Below are 18834 nucleotides of genomic sequence, written 5' to 3' on the forward strand. Positions count from 1 at the left end.
AAATAAATGCTGTGCAGTACTTAAGGGGCGATGTTCTGTAAGTGAGATGGCAAAAATTCTTTAATTAAATCATTATGGGTATTCCCTGATTGAAATATCTGCCCCGATCTCAATACTTAAACCTTCATGATTCATGTAACAACTCAATCAGGGCTTGAGTAAATGAAGGGCTGCTTCGCAGAATAAATTGAGTGCCAAAAAAAAATTGATGGAGATTCTTTTCTGGAAATAATCTTCACTGTAATTATTTGTATTGAGCAGAGACATGTCTTTTGTACATTTTGTATTTTGTGATCTTGTAAAGTTAAGCTGTTTTTCAGCCTCCATATTGTGGCAATTATTTGATATAATTAGGCTAATATTAGACTAATTTGTCTCAAAATTGAGCAAATTTAACAATTCCTGGTGAAAGGAGATAATTCCCACAGATTATGACTTACATTGTTCCATAAATGACCCAGTTAGGAAGCTAGACTTGTTGAATAGGTCAGTCAGCAAAGCTGTTAGACTAAACGTGCAGTTCACTGAATGACCTAGATGTTGATGAACTTGCTCCAGGTCAACAAGCCTGCCTCCTTGGGGCTAGCCCAGACAAGTCAGAAACTCATCGAGAGGCTTACTCACCCTCTCTTTGCACATGGACAAACCCCACAACTTAAGTATTAAAAAAGGTTTTATTTAATATGTTTCACAGTGCCTGAGTGACAGGAATGCCTTGTACAGAACTTGGTAAATCCTTGGGAAAAGATGAATGAAAGAGGGCTAAGGGTAGCACCTAGGAGGAGGGAGAAAAGGAAATGGCCCATGCTGTCTGTCTTTATTCCATACTGTCTTCTCACTAGTTGGACACATCACTGTGTCTCTTATGGTACCATTAGCGGACGTTGTCCTGAGAAGTCATGAAGTATAGAGAAATGTATCTAAAAATAAAATACAAATGTACTTGGCCAAACGGTTGTTGTTATGTGCCAAAGAGTTGAAAGTAACTCATAGCTGACTGTCAAATAGATTTCAGAAGCTATAGATCATACAGGAGGAGATTACCCATCTTTTTCCTGTGGAATAGCTGGTGGATTTGAACCATGTGCCTTTGGGTTAGCAGCACAAGCACAGCTCCTTACAACTAATTCTGTGATTTCATTTTACTCTTAAGAAAGGAAAAGTGATTGTTTGAAGTTATTAGAATTGTAGAGCACAGCATTATTTCTGTTTTTTAGAAACTTAATTTATGTCAAATAATCAACACATTTTTGTTGGTCAAATAGTCTTCTAGGTTGTACAGCCCTGGTGTGTCCGCTTGCCATACAGAGGTAACTTGTGGTCACTGTGAAGCTGAACACTGCGACACTGATGTGTCAAATGCGATAACGGTTACCCATGGTGGACAGTGTTTGTTGGCGCTCCCCGGTTAAAACAAGCTTGGAAGCAGGAGTGGCATCCACTTCTGTAAATAGCTTGCCTCCAGAAACCCTATGAACCTGGAGAAAGGATGAAAGTCACGCATGCAGGTGTCAAGGACATTAAGTTCATGGGGTCGCTATGAGTCACCTACGACTCAATGGCACTCAACAACAACAACAATCAAAAAGAAATAACTGAAATAGTTAGCAAGTTGATAGTGATGGGTAAAATGGATTAATAATAAAATTTTTAACTATCTTCTGTTTTCATGACCTAAATCAAACAAGCCCTTAAAAAGTGGTTTTATGTGGGGGGTGGGGGGTGGGAACAGTTGTATAACAATGAAAGAGTTTTTTTTTCTAAGAGAAAAATGAACTGGGGGGAAAGAGTGGACAGGGAGGAAAACGTGCAATAATGAATGAATGGAAATCCATGTTCTCTATAATCTTTCATTAAAATCTCAATTTTTTAAAAAAGTAGTTTTGTTTTCAGCTGAACTGAACCACCTAAAGTGGTTCCACAAAACACCTTGTGGACTGAATTCTTGTTAATAAAGAAGGTAAGGGAGGAAAGAAAAGATTTCATACAAAACTCTTTGATTGTCAGCTCGTGCTGTCTGATAAGGCCAGTTTTAAAATGACAAGTCAGATTTTGCCTCTTGATTTAGTTCTGCACTAGCTGGTATGTTTTTCTGACAAGTCTCAGACTTCCTCAGGAATCCCTGTATGTACAGGTACATGGAAAGTCTGTTTGCTGTCCAACAGCTCCTGAAGGGTCTCTGAGATATTTAGATGGGTAATCTCACTTCTAATTTCTTACTGACATTCTGAAAGTCAAACATTGTTACAGGACTGTGAGCATAAAAATCCCTTTAGAATTCTACGTGTTAACTCAGAGCAGTAAATTCTGTTTTAAATGTTATATGGATCAGGAAGAACCCTATTTGTATCAACTGGAATATTGTTGTGTGCTGTCAAGTCAGAACTGACTCAGATGACCATCAAATGGGTTTTTAGAGGCAGTGAATTGCACAGAAAGAGACTGCCCATTCTTTTCCTGTGGATCAGCTGGTGAATTTGAATCACAGACCTTTGAGATTGTAGCACAGTTTCTTACCACTAGACCACCAGAGCCCAGCTAGGGACAGGTCTATCTTTACATGTGGATGTGGATCTGAATCTGAATATGTGGATCAAGGAATATGAGCTATGGATGCCAGAGCAAATGCTAGCAGCTTTCCCAGTCTTTATAAAGAAATCTTATTCCTCACGTTATTGTCAAATGAATAAAAATTGTTGTGAAATGTGGAGCAACAATTAAAAAAATTACGTAATTTGTGTCAGACTGGAGAGCATTATGCTGAGTGATATAATTCAATCTCATAAGGACAAATACTGTATAAGACCATTGTTGTAAAAATAGAAGGATAATTAGTAAAACATGTATAGGAAACAAAGGAGGAAAGGGGTGGGAGCAGAGGGATGAGGATGGGAAAGGGCAGAACCACAGGACTGCAGAGTTTGGTGGTGGAGGGAGTGGAGGGAAGTAAATGAGAAAGACCTGCATGAAAAGACAGGGTAATGGTGGGAAATATCCAATGGTGATTAATTTTATAAAAATAATACATGAGAATGAGTGTATGAAACACAGTATTAATGAAGAATAATGTGAAATACAATGTAAATGAACTTTGTAAGTAAACCAATAGTTTTAAATTGATTTTAATGAAAGTTGACAGAAACTTTGGATTTCCATTCATTCATTGTTGCTCTTTTCTCCCTGCCTACCCCTTCCCTCCAATTTGCTTTTCTCTTTGAAAAATGAAAAAAAAAAATTCTTTCATTGTTATTCAATGCCTCCCCCCTAGTTGCCTCCACTATGCAGCCTTTGTCCTGGACTCCTGCCATAATAATATCTAATTAAATATCCCTTAAAATTTTTTAAAAAGAATAAAAGGAGCATATATAGCAAAGTGAATTGGGGAGGGAGTGGGAGAGGGAGGAAATGATGCAATAATGAATAAATATATTTTTAAAAGAAAGTGAACTGGGGAGTAGGGAAGAAAATGTGCAACAATAAATGAATGAAAATCCAACTTTCTGTAAACTTTCGTTAAAATCATAATAAAAAAATTTAAAAATATTGTTGAGAAATATTTGTGAGCTCAGGAAGATATAATCATGTTTTAGCATTCTCTAGCATAATTTTTTAATGATAGTTTAATGTCATAGAAGATGTGTTTCTTCTTCCCCTGATTTTAGTAAAATGATAATCTTGGAAGCACATCCCTAATATGTGAAGTAAGAGATCCAATTGGCTTGTGACAGTTTTCCCCCTGCACTTTGTCATGCTGCGGGGCCTGTGAGCCTGTTTCCTTAAGCACCCACTGACTGGCTTGCATTCAGTGGGTTTCATGTCATCTCTAGACATTCCCCCATCTGGGTATCATACCGCTGGCTCTGGAATGAGCTACTATCTGGGTTCTGTCTGATCACCTCTCTCTGCCTATCTAGTACCTGCTTTGTGCCAGTTAGTTCATATACAGTGGGGAGAAGGTGCCATTAGTGAACTGATGCCCATATTATGACTTAACGAGCTGAAGAGCCAGTGTGTATAGATTCTGCACCTCTCAAACTGAGATTTTTGATTCATAGACAGGTCGCCTGTAGACTCTTCCTGGAGGCTTTGGCTGCTTGGGACACAGATTGTAATCACAGTAATTAGCACTGAATTTTCAAGTCCCACTCTCCAGACCGACCTGGCAGCATCAGCCAGCATGCACACAGCTGGATCGATGGCAGGGATTGAAGAGCCCAGTTTGTGGAAACCCAAAGTGGGCCCCACCCCTAACGAATTCCAGGGGAGCATCAGGGACAAGGGATCCTGTCTAGAGCTGGCATCTGGGGCATGAATGGAAAGAAATAGGATATTGATAAAGCACTCATCAATGGGAAATGTGTCAAAGAATAATACAGGAGATAGCTGGCAATACAGTATCTTGCTTAAATTCATCATAAATGAATTCTTTCCCCCCGCCCCCCCCACCGTTCTCATTGTCATTTAGTCCAGTTTGGGGCGTTCCCAGAATATTTCTCATTAAGGTTGCACTTCTCCTCCCTAAGGGACAGTCCTGCACATTTAAGTCAAAATCTAGTGGGAAAAGTCATGGACATGCAGTGGATACTCACTGGATACTGTCATAAAATCTATTGTTTAGAATATTTGGTGATGTTGTTAGGTTCATGGAGTTGTTTCTGATTCAAAGCCACCCCATGTGACAAAGTAACCGTCCCGCAGGGTTTCTAGGTTGTGACCTTTATCTGAGCAGATTTCCAAGTCTTCCTCTCCTTGAGCCCCTGGGGCCTGCCTTAGTATCCTGCTATCTTCACCAGCACATTCATGGCAAAGAAGCACTGAGCACACTCAAGAAATCAAGTATCTGGAAGGTTTAGAGTTAAAGAGACAAGAAAATCAAGCTCAGGTAAACTTGAGTGCTCTCCTTCGCTGGTCACTTCCTTGTCTAGGATGCAGGTAGTGTGTGGTTGCTCAATAATAAATAATTGAGACATAACACCATTACCAATGACATCTATAAAATATGACCAGTATAGTTGAAAAAGCATGGTAGTTTGTTGTTTTGGCTTTTTTTTTTAAATGATGCAAAGACAAATTTTTAAAAGTTGAAGTTTCCAAGATTTAAAAACATACCTGGTTCCAGTTTACCATTTTGGATAGTTCATAAAGAGTTGTGCGGCTACCCCAAAGTCTGGACTTTGGCTGTTCAAATCCTACAGCCACTCCTCCTGAGGAGAAAGATGGGTAACCACCTTTCATGTAATTTACAGTCTTGGAAACCCACTGGAGGGTCAGTCAGAACTGAAACGACAGCAATGAGAGAGAGCACTACTGCTATAAGATTTTTGAGGGGCCATGGTAGCATTTTTCCAAGTTAGGCATTTACATTGACTTGAACTGCTTGAAGAAGGTTGGCAACTTAAACCTACGATGTCACCCCACTGGCGAAAGATGAGGTAGCTTGGCTCTGTACAGATTGCCAACCTTGAACATCTTAGAGATAGCTCTGCTCTGTCCCCCAGGGCTGCTGTGGGCTGGAAATGGCTCGATAGCTTTGGAGTTTTGAATTGCTTGGTGTTTTTGGGAAATATTTCTATGGAAAATAAGTACAAGTCTTCATTTAAGTGAACATCTATTAGAAGGTTCACTTGACAATTATGATATGAACATTCACTTGAAATATACCCCTCACATTTCATACATAGTCCTTTTCAGGCGACAATTACGTTTGCCACTAATTTGTACCTTTGGAAGTATTTATAGGCGCTGTTGTGACGTGCTCTGTCCTAGCGATGTGGAGTTGAGCCTTTCCACTCATCACCTGCTCTCCAGAACACATCTTACCAGGAGTAACCTGCTGTCTTTTCTGAACAGTTCCTACCCTCTGGAACCCATCCAGGCTCTCATTTAGCATTTGTCCCTGAAATTCTTTCATAAATCAACAGGAAGACTTCTATTAATTTTTTTGAAAAAAAAATTATTGTGGGAGAAATCTCATCATCATATACATATACACTGTATATATTTGTTGTTGTAACATCTATTTGTTGTTATAATGTCTGTTAGGTATTTTTACATAGAAATATTCTAGCTAAAAAAATAAAACTTAGGGAATTATGTCCCAGTGGTCCATCAGTGATGTTCTTCCTTCTTTCAAACACACACAACAGAAAACAGCATGGTAACCTCCTATAGACTTAAAAGCCAAATTAGAAACCTATAAGCATTTAGTACTGAGTTTCTTTCCCTTTTATTTATCTTTTTTAACAATTTTATTAAGTAAAATCGGTGTCAAACTTTTAAAAAAGCACTATGCATATCTTGCTTTTATAAATTACCAGAATTGGACACACCATAAATTTATTCTGTATTTTCTTAGTAAATCTCAATTAATGGCATATATATATATTTTTTTTAATTGATCCTACAAAGCTATTTCATTGCATGCTGAAAGAGATGCAGCTAATATGATTATATATTTTCTTAGTATATGTGTTAAAAATTGGTTTGAGACAGGAATTATTTATTTGGAATTTTTTTTTCTCTCTTTCCTTCTATATTTGTTTTATTTTTTAGCTGTCAGTTGTGGGGTTTGTTTGTTCTGTTTTTTACTTAAGTCTTTTGGTCTCTCTGGTGTCTTTCCTTCTACTTTACCATCCACACTGGAAAAAGGTGATGGGCTTTTTAGTTGGGGATGTTTCCCCCCCCAATATTCCTCCTCTTTCTCCAAGATATTATTGCAACCAAATTTAAAACACTACAGTGTTTAGGCTCCCCACAGAGCCATTTTAAGTATTTGGACCAGTGAAGGTCCCCAAGCAATAACTACCTGAATTGCTTTTAATTATACAATATAGCTGCATCATTTTACTTCAGATTCTTTTTGATTGATGCTGCAAGACAATTGTAACCACGGATGATGAGATTAAGTGCCTCTTGAAGTGACTTTAGCTTCTTGTGAGAACAAAGGGAAAGAGGAGAACACTTAGGCCCTTTTTGCCAGAGCTGCCTTTTTCTTCGCTTGCATATAAAGAAATACAATTAACAAACATTATCCCCAGAGGTAAATTGAAATGTACATGCAGACCGAGAACTGCTCTTGACTGCAATTAGACATATATGATCCAAGGTATTCTGGCCATTCATTAGTGCTAATTGTTTGAGAAACAAGCCCAGAACAAATGATTAAAATGTATGCGCCATATCTGGGATTATTAGCATGTGTGATATAATGCGAGCTCTGCAGCTGTACCAATAAAACGCTTTGGAAAGTAGCTCTGATTAGACAAATGCTTGGTTTGGCTCTGTGGTGAGCTCTCGGTGTTTGCTCAAGGCCTGGTGGTGTTTATAACAAACAACTTATATCTTTCTTTCTTAATTAGTGGGAATTACTATGCAAATGTTGGTATTCTGTAATTTAATATCCTTATCGGTTCTCCTGCCTCTAGTTTGTTATTGCAGTCTGCTAATCCTGCTGAGAATCATGATAAACCTAGTTCTTAGGTTTGCTTCCTTGCTTTCTTTAAAATGTCAGATGCCACAGGGAACTATGTGCAAGTTTTGCTTTCTTGCTTGACTTTTGAGCTAGCATTCATCACAGCTAAATCCCAGTTAAGAGAAGCAGATTCAGTAGATCCTCTGGGGTAAGAATTTATATTACAGTCACTGAGCTGTAGCAAGGGTGCCCCGGCCCGAGCATAAACTAACTGGATGCAGGTTGGCCGAGTTTCTGCAGGATTCCAGTGGAGAAGGTGACTAGATCTGGGAACTGTCTGTACCAGACACTGAGGATCTAAGTTGTCTCGGCCCCTCAGGAGTAAACAGTGGAACCAGAAGAAGGGCAGAAATAGATGGCAATTAAATTCTCCTGGAAATTAGCAGCAACAGAAAAGACCTTTAGGAGTTTTATGTTAGCAAAAAAACATGAATTTGGCTAAAAATGTAAATCTCCAGGAGTTATTAGAGACACAAGTACAAAGTAAAAGAAAGAAGCTGTGAGTTGGAAGAATGGGAACAAAGGTGCCAAAAAAGGACAGTGGGGAAAGTGTCAGGGAATCAGAAGTGAAAATCCTAGATAGGTCTATCTGATAATGGGTAGTACAGGTTTCCTCATTTATAGCTCAGTGTTCCTCCATAGTCTACTGGCATTTTGTAGTCAGAGTCAGACTATCTGGGAACTGTCCATTTGGTGCCATGAAAACTCAAGACAACAGACTTTCTCTATCGTAGGTTGTTCTGTCCTTTGTCACCTGACCTACTTCTAAGCCTGTTGGCTATATTTTACTTTATAGTGTGTTATGAAAGAAGACAAATCTATATTGATGTTAGTCTCCATAGAATATAAGATCAAATTAACTTTTTAAATTGTTGTTCTTGCTGTTGTTATGTGCCGTACAGTCGCTTGCGACTCATACCCAACTTATGTACAAGAGCCCTAAACCCTGCTCTATCCTGTGCTAATCTCACTGTCTCTGACACACCTGCTCCCATTACTCCAACCACTGAATCAATCCATCTTATTGAGGGTCTTCCTCTCTTGTGCTGTTCCTCCATCCTCCCAAACATGATGTCCCTCTCCAAGGACTGGTCTCTCCTTGCAACATGCCCAAAGTATGTCGAAGCTTCAGAATCCTTGCCTCCAAGAAGTAGCCTGGTTTCAAATTAGTTGTGCATTAAACAAACAAAATATAAGTGATTTTCTGTCTGCCTGGTACTCTGGATTACCTATTCTATCTCTCTTGCCATAACAGAAAACAGTGAATCAAGTCACAAACCATAACTGAGTGTTATTGTAGATACTCCACTTTTGGAAAGGTTTTACCACTTAAATTTTAATTTCATTTCTTCTGTATTCACAGTAAATAAGTGTTACTCTGATTTGACCAGTTCATTTTACTGGATACTACATAATAATATATATTCAATAAAATGAATGTTCGAAGGAATAGAAAATGAAGGGGAAAGAAACTGGTATGCACTTTGAGATGGTGTCTTGCTGTATGTGGCACTTAGTTAAGAAAAACTAGGAAGCATCCTAGGTCAAGTTCTAGATAATAGATAGTGAAGGGACTCAGTGCTTGTCACATTTCAAATGTACTTTTTTAAAAAGAGAAGAGAAAAGCTATGATAGAAAAAGCCTTCATGATCACATCCATATGTTTAGTTTTAATTTTCATCACACTTAGCTCTGAATAATTAAGAAAGGGGAAAAAACCCCCACAATCTTATTGTGGGTCCCACACAATCAAAGCCACATACACGTGATTTGTGATCACAGCTTGTATTCACAGCTTTCGTGTGTGTGGTGTGGGTCTGGCAATTACACTCAGACTGTGTATTTTCTAAAATTATTCAGCGCTAGAAAGAGATCAATATTAAACCTTTCCCAAAATCTACAAATCAAAATAATCAAGGGAGAAGGGATAGCAAGATTTCAAAATTCCAAGCTATGTAACATTTTGGCCTCACTTTATTGAGATTGACACTGACACTTAAAAGGAATTTTTGAGGGAATCTGGGGGGAAATGAGGATTCCTTTAACCCAGATCATTTTCATGCCAGTTACTCTCCCCTCCCCCCACCTCCCCAAAATAAGATTCCAAAAGAACTATTTTCTCAAAATTGCACAGCCATTTTCTGGGGCTGCGGGGAGGAGGGGGGGGCAGCAGAGAGGAATTCTCCGGTGATTACTTTCATATCAAAGAACCTAGTCATGAGGGTGATGCATTAATTTGACACATTTAACAGTCTTTGAGCTTTTGAAGAATTCTGTAAAAGAATCCATAGTTACATCTGTCAGTTTGACAATCTTCTTTTGTGACCTTTAAAGAGAAAAGTTAAGGAAAAATTGATCTTTCTACTTCATATTTCCTTTGTTACTTCTAAATCACCAAACAAGCCAGAAAATAATTATCTCTGCATTAAATAGATTTTTTTAAGAAGGAATTTATTTTTTAGATAGAATAACCCAATGTTAATACCTCTAAATGAAGACATTTAGGAAATATTTCTAACCCTCTAAGGGTGTTGTTTCTTGTACTCTCTCCTGGGTGTGGTAATGCATAAACTACTTAACGTTGTCCTTTCTGCACATGCTTTGAGAATCAGATCATCTTAGGTTGGATTCCCAACAGGCTGTCATTACAGAGCTCTACGCTCCAAGAGTTTTTATCTTTGATCAGTGATGGAACAATCTCTATTGAATAGTTTTGTCTTCATAATGATTGAAACCTGAACATTTATTATATATGTGTGTGTGTGTGTATGTGTGCACACACATATACACACAAACATTTTCTGAAACTCTGGATTACCTATCTCATCTCCCTTGCCATTCTTCTAGAAGACAGAGAATCAAGTCACAAACCATAACTGAGAAGGAAGCTAATGAAACAGAGGGGCCCTGAAAGTCACTGCTGTACCAGTTAAAGCAAATTTATCAATCAAGACTAATCTGTATGGGATATGGAACATGAGTCTCTGCATGGAAATTTTCCCTCTCAGCTGGGAGAGCTCTCTCAGAGATAAATATTTCTTTAACTCAACATCAAACAGGTGAATGAAGCACACATTTTTGTTAGCTGTTCTCTGTTAAGTTGGCTGAAAGTAAGGTTGCAAATGTACTATAAATTTCTTCAAAAGTCTTTTCTGAAAGAAACTGAAGATTAAGCCAATGGAAGTCTTAGAAATTATCATACCATCTTGGGCTTGTTTGATAACAGAACAGCATCTATCAGAATTTCAAGATACTGTGGCTTTTTCTACTCAAATAATATTCCTGCATAGTTCTAATATTGGTGTAGTGATGAATTTGTTCTCTGACACTTTATATACTTATACAACTACAGAGATTTATTTAATTTTAATTGTGATGTATATGAAAGTTTACAAAGCAAATTGACTGTTTAAATTCAATCATCCTTACACATTTTATAACATAATTATAAATATATAATGTTATAAATGATATAATGTATAATTTTATAATATGAATTACAATACTCAGTCATTCTGTCTCTCAGTGTTTCCTCCCTTTAATTCTCATTTCTATTAATAAACTACAGCTATTTTAAAAGACCTGAAACTTTTCCTCTAATAAAAGATTTCCCTATTCTATTATAAAAACAATTTTTATCTGTATGCTTGACAGATGTTGCGTCTCATAGATTCCCCACTCTGGGATTACCCTTGCAAGTTTATCTTTCAAATCTCTATAAGTAGAGATTACTGAGCACCAGTTTCTGGACCAAGTTCTCCACAACTTGAACAGTTAACTCTGAGTGAACAATTAATGAACAACTTCCTTTGATTTCTTTGTGTTTCTAGGAGCCCTGGTAGATACAGAAGAGATGCTAATCACATTGTACTCCCAGATGTGTTCAGTGAAAGAGTACAGGTTTCCCTCTTGACCTCAGTGTCACAAAAAATAAAAGAAGAAAACCCCTTCAGTTTTCTATCCAGAGAAAACCTCTGTTCCTTCTCTAATCAAATGTGGAGCAGGAAAGTGGGATTAAGGTAAATACACAGAAAGAGGCACATACTCTAAGTATCTTCATCTCTTCAAATAGGGAGCTTTGCAGAAACACAAACTCCTTTTTTCCTCTCTTCTCTCTCACCCATTATCTCTTTTTCTTACTTCTGCTTTCCTTTCTTCTGTCTTTCTTATCTACCCTAACTTTTCTCTCCAACCTTTCCCTCTGCTCCTTCGCCTTTTGGCCTTCTCTCTCTCACTGCCTTCTGATATAGACTTAGCTTGTATTGAACTTTTTTCTTTACCTTCATCCTTCTTTTTAATGGATACCCCAGTTTGCTCTCAGAACTTATAAACCAGGAACAAGCCCACTGACATTAAGTCCATTTCAACTCACAGTGACCCCCATCTGACTTCAGAGGCTATAAATCTTATAGGAGGAGGTTATCCATCTTTCTCCTGTGGAGCAGCTAGTGGATTCGAACTGCCAACCTTTTGGTTAAAAGACTAACATGTAACTTATTATGCCACCAGTATCAGGTGTCAAAAGAATTGTGAAATAGTAGGGCTGCTGCTGCTCTACAGGAAATGCATTTATTAATCAAGACTAACCTGTGTGAGGTATAAAACATGAGTTTATGTTTTCATGGAAAAGCTACTCTCCCTGTTGTTAGTCATTAATGGGACTTCCTTGTTCCTGGAATTTATTCCCACCCCCCTTAATTACGGATTAAATTGCATCAACCCCAAAATATGTGTGGTAAATCCTAACCCCTTTACCTGTGGTTACCATAATCATCTCTGGAACAAATTTTATTAGTTATATTAAGTGATGTAGGATATGTCTTAAGTTAATGTCTTTTAAGCTATGAAAGGAGCAGATTGAGCAAGGAAGCAGGAGAATAGAGATGGGGGATTTAGACACTATAACATATGAACATCAGCAAGGAATGAAGACCTTCTAGATTCAACAGGCATTTCTTACAGCTGGCACCCTAAAATTGCATTTCTAGCCTCCTGAATTATGAAATCCTTGGAGGCAAGGATTTTGAAGTTCCACCTCATATACTTTGGGCATGGTGTCAGGAGGGACTAGACCTTGGAGAAAGACATCATTCTTAGAAGGGTAGAGAGTCAGCTCAAGAACAGAAGACCCTGGTTGAGATGGATTGACACAGTGACTAGGACAGTAGGGTCAGGTGTATCAGAGATGGTGGGATTGGCTCAGGATTGGGCAAAGTTCAGAGCCCTTGTTCATAGGGTCGTTATGAGTTGTAGTTGACTCAGTGGAACACAACAACAAAGTGGGAGAAAGATGGGCAGTTGCCTCCTGTGCCACTTACAGTCTCTGAAAATTCAGTGGAGGGTCACCTGTGAGTCTGTTCAGATTTGTTGGCACATAACAAGTGTAAATTTTGAGAAAAGTTTCTATTAGTTAGAGACTTGCTTGTGGTATTTCTGTTGCACTAAATAACTACGATATCCTACGAACTGTCTATGTACCTACATTGAGTGCTGGAGTTCTGTTTCCATCCCAGTGATTCAGTGAGTGGTAGTGTGGCTACCACTACTATGCAATGGCTGGATTCTTGTCCACGACTCTACATCCACAGTCCTGGCTTGACAGAAGGCCAATGCTTGGTGGACTCAGTATTTGGTGAATATGCAGTCAATGCTGAATTTGATCAATACATTTTTGTTCATAAAATGATAGCTTGAGTGTGACAAGGGAACGGCTTCAATAACATTAACTTTCAAGGTGGATTTTCTTATTTCAAGCTTTGTTTTCATATTCTTTGTGAAGGAAAGATGTCTATCTTTTGGATCACTTGTAAATAGCTTGCTTTGTCCTTCAGTAGCCTGATAGTCTGAGAGGCTGAAGTCTGCATTGAAACAGCAGGACAGAAACATTACCAAATTGTGCAAAAAAGAGGACATTGCTTTTTTCTTATCCTCACTAAGTCCTTACCCAACAATGTTCACACCTTTATCTGGGTTCTTATGGCAAAGAGAGTGCAAGGAGAAGCCAGGGGGAAGTGTGTCCCCAGCATTTCTTCTTTATACTGGCATCCTACGATGGTCCAAATGCAGAGTTCAGGGTTTGCCCCCATGCTGTACCCTATGTACTTCCTGAGAAGCAAGCCTACAGTGGACCACAGACTGCTGGCCTGTGGACCCAGACTGTTTTAGACACAAAGGACCATTTCCCTATTTCTGCTCAAAACGGAGCACTTGATTGAGGTGTGATATAATTGCTTAGTGAGACAGTTTACCCAGAAAATATCTTCTCTCCTTTTCTGAAACAGGCTGCATGCTTATTTGTATTTGCACCACATGCTAATCTCACGAATGTCCCTGTTCTGCCCATGGGAGAACAAATAGCTGTTCTTTTGCTCTCGTGCTTAGGGAAGGCTCGCCTTCTTGGTGCACTGTTGCCATGGTAACCATAGCATAGTTCTTCATTGGAAGGAAGGGAAGAAGGAATCTCGTAGGGTAGTTGAGAACTTAGCAAAGTAAGATCCTAAGTAGCACTCAATTATTATTGATGTTGCTGTAAATACCTAGTTGTTAGTAGTCATGGTGTGGTTGAAATTTGTAGGTGAATTTTACTTTTACCTGGGGAGCAGGAGTGGATTGGCGAATTGGGCTCTTATCCTCTCTCTAACTGCACACAGAGCCATCAGAATCATCATATTGGGTAAGCCCCTGAGCTTACAACACAGAAGTAAATTTTCAGCAGTGTAGCCAAGAAGAGTTAATGAGAGGGTGCAGTAATGCGTCCCTAAACTCCTAAAAGAATTGACAAATTGAAGCTACACTCCCCAATAGAATAATCCACTAGAAAATCTGTAGATTTGTGTAAACTTGAACCAATCTTTATTTTAGTCTGTAAAGTAAAAAAATCTCTTTCAGTGAGCTTTTAATAGATCAAGACATTGTTTTTACTTTTTAATTGTGATTTATGTAAAATCTTACAAAACAAACGAATTCTTCATCCAAACCATTCACACATAATTTTTTCTATAACATTCATTTCAGTATCCACAATGTACTTCACTTTGTCTGCTTCTCCCTGTAATTCTGATTTCCATCTGTACTTTTGCACAATCCCTCTGTACTTCTCTGTATCTTCTATTTCTTTAATGACGTTGTATGGATCATCATCTTAGCATATATTGCCTTTCCCCTTCTCCATCTTAATATGTATCTATTACCTATTTATTAATTTTTAATTCCCTCCCTCTGCTTCTTCATCAATGGTAACTACCCAAGAATTAATTTTTCTGTGTAAACCTCTCTTTAGCTTTTTTATAATGGTGGGCTTATATAGTATTTGTCGTGAAAGGGTCATGATAGTCTTTTGTGGTATTGCAAATGGAAATTTATGAATGCATTTATTAAAAAAACCCATATGATTTGTACTCTTTTTTCCTTATTCCTTAGGTTTATGAGCAAATGTATTTACCAAAATTTACTCAAAATTTTAGATAAGTGTAAGGGCCAAGAAAGAGGGATTTTTTTTCTATTTTTCAAACTATGTTCATAACAAGAACTTTTTAGAGATCACCAGGTTTAAATGCAGAATACAATATTTTAAAAGTAGAATTTGACATAGCAATAGTATAAAATAACAGAATAAAGATGAATTCAGATATAGTGGTTCACGTGTTTAACTGCTAACCGGAAGATCAGTGGTTCAAAGGAAACAGCCACTCCATGGGAGAAATATACAGCAGTCTGCTTCCTTAAAGATATACAGCCTTGGAAACCCACTGGGGCAATACAACTCTGTCTTACAGGTTTGCTGCAAGTCAGAGTTGACTCTACCACCAGGCTTGTGAGCAAGTCTAACTGCAGCTTGTTCTGTTTCTGAATGTCACGTTAGGATTAGAATCAAGGCTTACTGGTGTCAAGTCTTCATGTCCAATGTACCTGGTGCAGTGAGCTGGAGAAAGGTTACCTGTGACTTAAGGGAGAGAGGACAATCTACTGGGCCTGCCCTTGACAGGGTTATTAACGGAAAAAAGCTTCAAGGCCATTGAGGCTGAACTGGCCTATAGTTTGCCCATGGATAGTTGCAAATTGCATGGAAAGAGATGCCCATCTTTCTCCTGTGGGGGTACTGGTAGATTCGAACTGCCAGGGACATTCCTCCTTTGGTTAGCAGTACAACTCCCTAGAAACTAAAAGTATCCTCTAATGCTAAGTTCCCAGAACGTTCACTCTTCCTGAGGAACATAGGACCTTAAGTTATGACACTGGTGGAACAAAAAATGGTTCTAAGTCAGCCTCACTAAATTAGAAACTGGTTTGAGTTTTGTTAATCTGAAGTTTTCTCTGTTCTATCTTCAAGATAGTCTCTCTTCTTAAAAGTTTGGTACTTTTCCTTCAAATCTGGTCTTCTTGATTCTACAAATGTCAATCATATTATCATTTAGCCTTGGTCTTTCCAAAACATGAAGTTTTCATCTTTTATTCACTATTTCATATTTCTTAAATAATTTTAAAAATATCTCACCACTGGGTCAATTAGCAGCACCATGATGGATGGAGAAGAGATTGAGGTTGTTAACAATTACAGCTTGCTTGGATTCACAATCTACACTCTTGGCACCAGCAGTCAGGAAATCAAAAGATGAATTGCACTGGGAAATTCTGCTGTCAGGGACCTCTCTAAAGTGCTGAGAAGCAACTATGTCAGTCTAGAGAGTAAAGTATGCCTAATTCAGGCCATGGTATTCATAAATACTTACTATGCATCAGAGAGCTGGACAATGACTAAGGATGACAGAAAAAGAATGCTTTGAGTTGTGGTGCTGGAGAAGAGTTTTGAATATACTGTACATTGCCAAGAAAACAAATAGGTCTGTCTTGAAGAGGGTGAAACCAAGTTTCTCCTTGGAGGCTAAGATTTTGAAACTTCTTCTCTCAAACTTCGGGCACATGGCTAGGAGGGACCAGTCCTTGATGAAAGACATCATGCTCAGAAGGAATGAAGACCCCAGATGAGATAGATTGATACAGTAACTGGGGCCTTAAGTATAGGTGTGTCAGAGTCAGTGAGACTGGCTCAAGACCGGGCAGGCTTCAGAGCTGTTGTAAATAGGGTTGCTGTGAGTCACAAGCAACTCAACAGCACATAACAACAACACAATAGATAATCTAAAAGATGCTATGGGCAAAATCTTTAATGATCCAGGAAGTATCAACACTAGGCAGTAGTGTGTTGAATGGGAGGAACTTGAGAATTCTTGAAATTAAATCTAGGGACTTAATGATTTTCACAATAGTCTTGTGAAATGTGTCTATATGAAGGTTCAGACTACACCCTTCACAGTGAAGAAGCACATAAAATAGAGTGAATATCTGAGCGTAGATTATGGACATTGTAGAAATAGGATTCAGTCTAAACTCCATCAAGCAAATTAGCATTTTAGAGTAATTTAACCAGTTGAAAAAGACAAGCTAATCATCTCAATTTATGTGATAACAATTATAATAACAGTGTTGTTGTTGATTGCTGTCAAGTCAAATACAACTCTTAGCAACTCTATGAACAAAAGGCCTAAAGCCTTTCTATAACTGTTGTCATTTATCAAAGTTCATAGTTATTAGAGGTATGTTGTTTAGGAAGTGGATGCTACTCCTGCTTCCAATAATAACAATATTATAATAGTAAGTTTTTTGCTATTTTAACAACAATAACAGTAATTATTTTAACAAAAATCTCATGGGATTATTATGAAGATTAAATAAATTAAAGCACACATACAAAGCCAAAAAAAAAGGAAATTAAAAGAAAAAGAAAATTCAAGGTGTGCTATTTGAATCCATCACAGGCTCCACTGGAGAAGAAGGGGCAGTCTCCTCCTGTGTCGGTTGAATCTGACTTGATGGTACACAACAAGGTGAAAGAAAAAAAGAAAAAGAAAATTCTCAGCACTGGACCAATAGACAACATCGTGATAGATGGAGAAAACATTGAAACTGCCAATGTCTTCATCTACCTTAAATCTACAAGCAATACACTTAGTATCAGTAGTCAGGAGATGTATTGTGTTGGAAAGTCTGTAGTCAGGGACTTTTCCAAATTGCTGCAGAGCAATGGTGTTATTTTGAGGACTAAGGTGCACATTATCCAGACCATGGTCTTTTGAATCACTTGCTGTGCTTCTGAAAGCTGGATAGAGAAAGAGTAAAAAAGACAGAAGAATAATTGATGACTTTGACCTGTGATATTTGAGAAGAGTACTGAATAGCCTGTGAACTGCCAAAAGAACAAACATGTCTTGGAGAAGGTGCAACCAGAGTGCTCCTTGGAAGCAAAAGTGATAAAGCTCCATTTCAAATACTTTGGGTATGTTGGTAGGAAATTATGATCAAGGAAACCATAGATGGTGAAGGAATATTTTATCATTTACTTGTTGTTGTTATGTGCCATCGAGTAGAATACCACTCATATTGACCCTATGAACAACCAGTCTGAACCCTATCCTTCGCTGTGCCATCTTCATCATCTTTGACATACTTGAGACCATTGCTGCAGCCAGCCAACTGTGTCAATCCATCTTGTTGAGGGTATTTCTCTCTTCCACTGACCCTCCACTTTTCCAAGTGTTATGTCTCTTCCCAAAGAATAACCTTTTCTATCTATATGCCCAAAGTAAGTGAGATAAACTTTCACTGTCCTTGCCTCTAAGCAACACTCTGACTGTACTTTCTCCAAGTCCTATCTTTTCTTTCTTTTGGCATTCCATGGATGCTCAGCAATCTTCTCCAACACCACAACTCAATATTTCTTCTGCCATTTATTGTCCAGCTCTCAGATGCATAGCACGTGATTAAAAAGACCATGGCTTGACTCAGGCACACCTTAGTCTTTAGGCTGACATCATTGTTCTTTAGAGGTACCTGATAACATACTTACCCAGTGCAATACATCTTACACATACACACACACACACACTCACGCTCACGCTCACCCATTAGCCCATCTTTTGATTATTTGACTGCTGGTACTGATGGTATTGACTGTGAATCCAAGCAAGATGAAATAATTTTCTTAGACTTTCTTTTATTTCTTTTAGCATTCTTTCTGTTCAGTTTATTCCTAAGCATATTACTCTTTTTTCTCAAACTATTGTAATTGGAATTATTTTCTTATGTTCACTTTTATATTAATAAAAATACAATTAAATTTTTTATTCATCTTTTACCCTGTAAACTTGTTAAGCTTGCTTAATAGTTCTTTTTTAGTTGCAAATAAAGATACCATTTGACCCAGCAATTCCACTACTGGGAATATACCCTAACGAGACCATAAATGACATCCAAATAGATATATGTATACCCATGTTTATCGCGGCTTTGTTTACAATAGCAAGGAG

The sequence above is a fragment of the Elephantulus edwardii genome, unplaced genomic scaffold (assembly GCF_000299155.1).
Source record: "Elephantulus edwardii isolate Elephantulus edwardi_28Jun2011 unplaced genomic scaffold, EleEdw1.0 scaffold00003, whole genome shotgun sequence".
In the NCBI taxonomy this organism is placed as follows: Eukaryota; Metazoa; Chordata; class Mammalia; order Macroscelidea; family Macroscelididae; genus Elephantulus; species Elephantulus edwardii.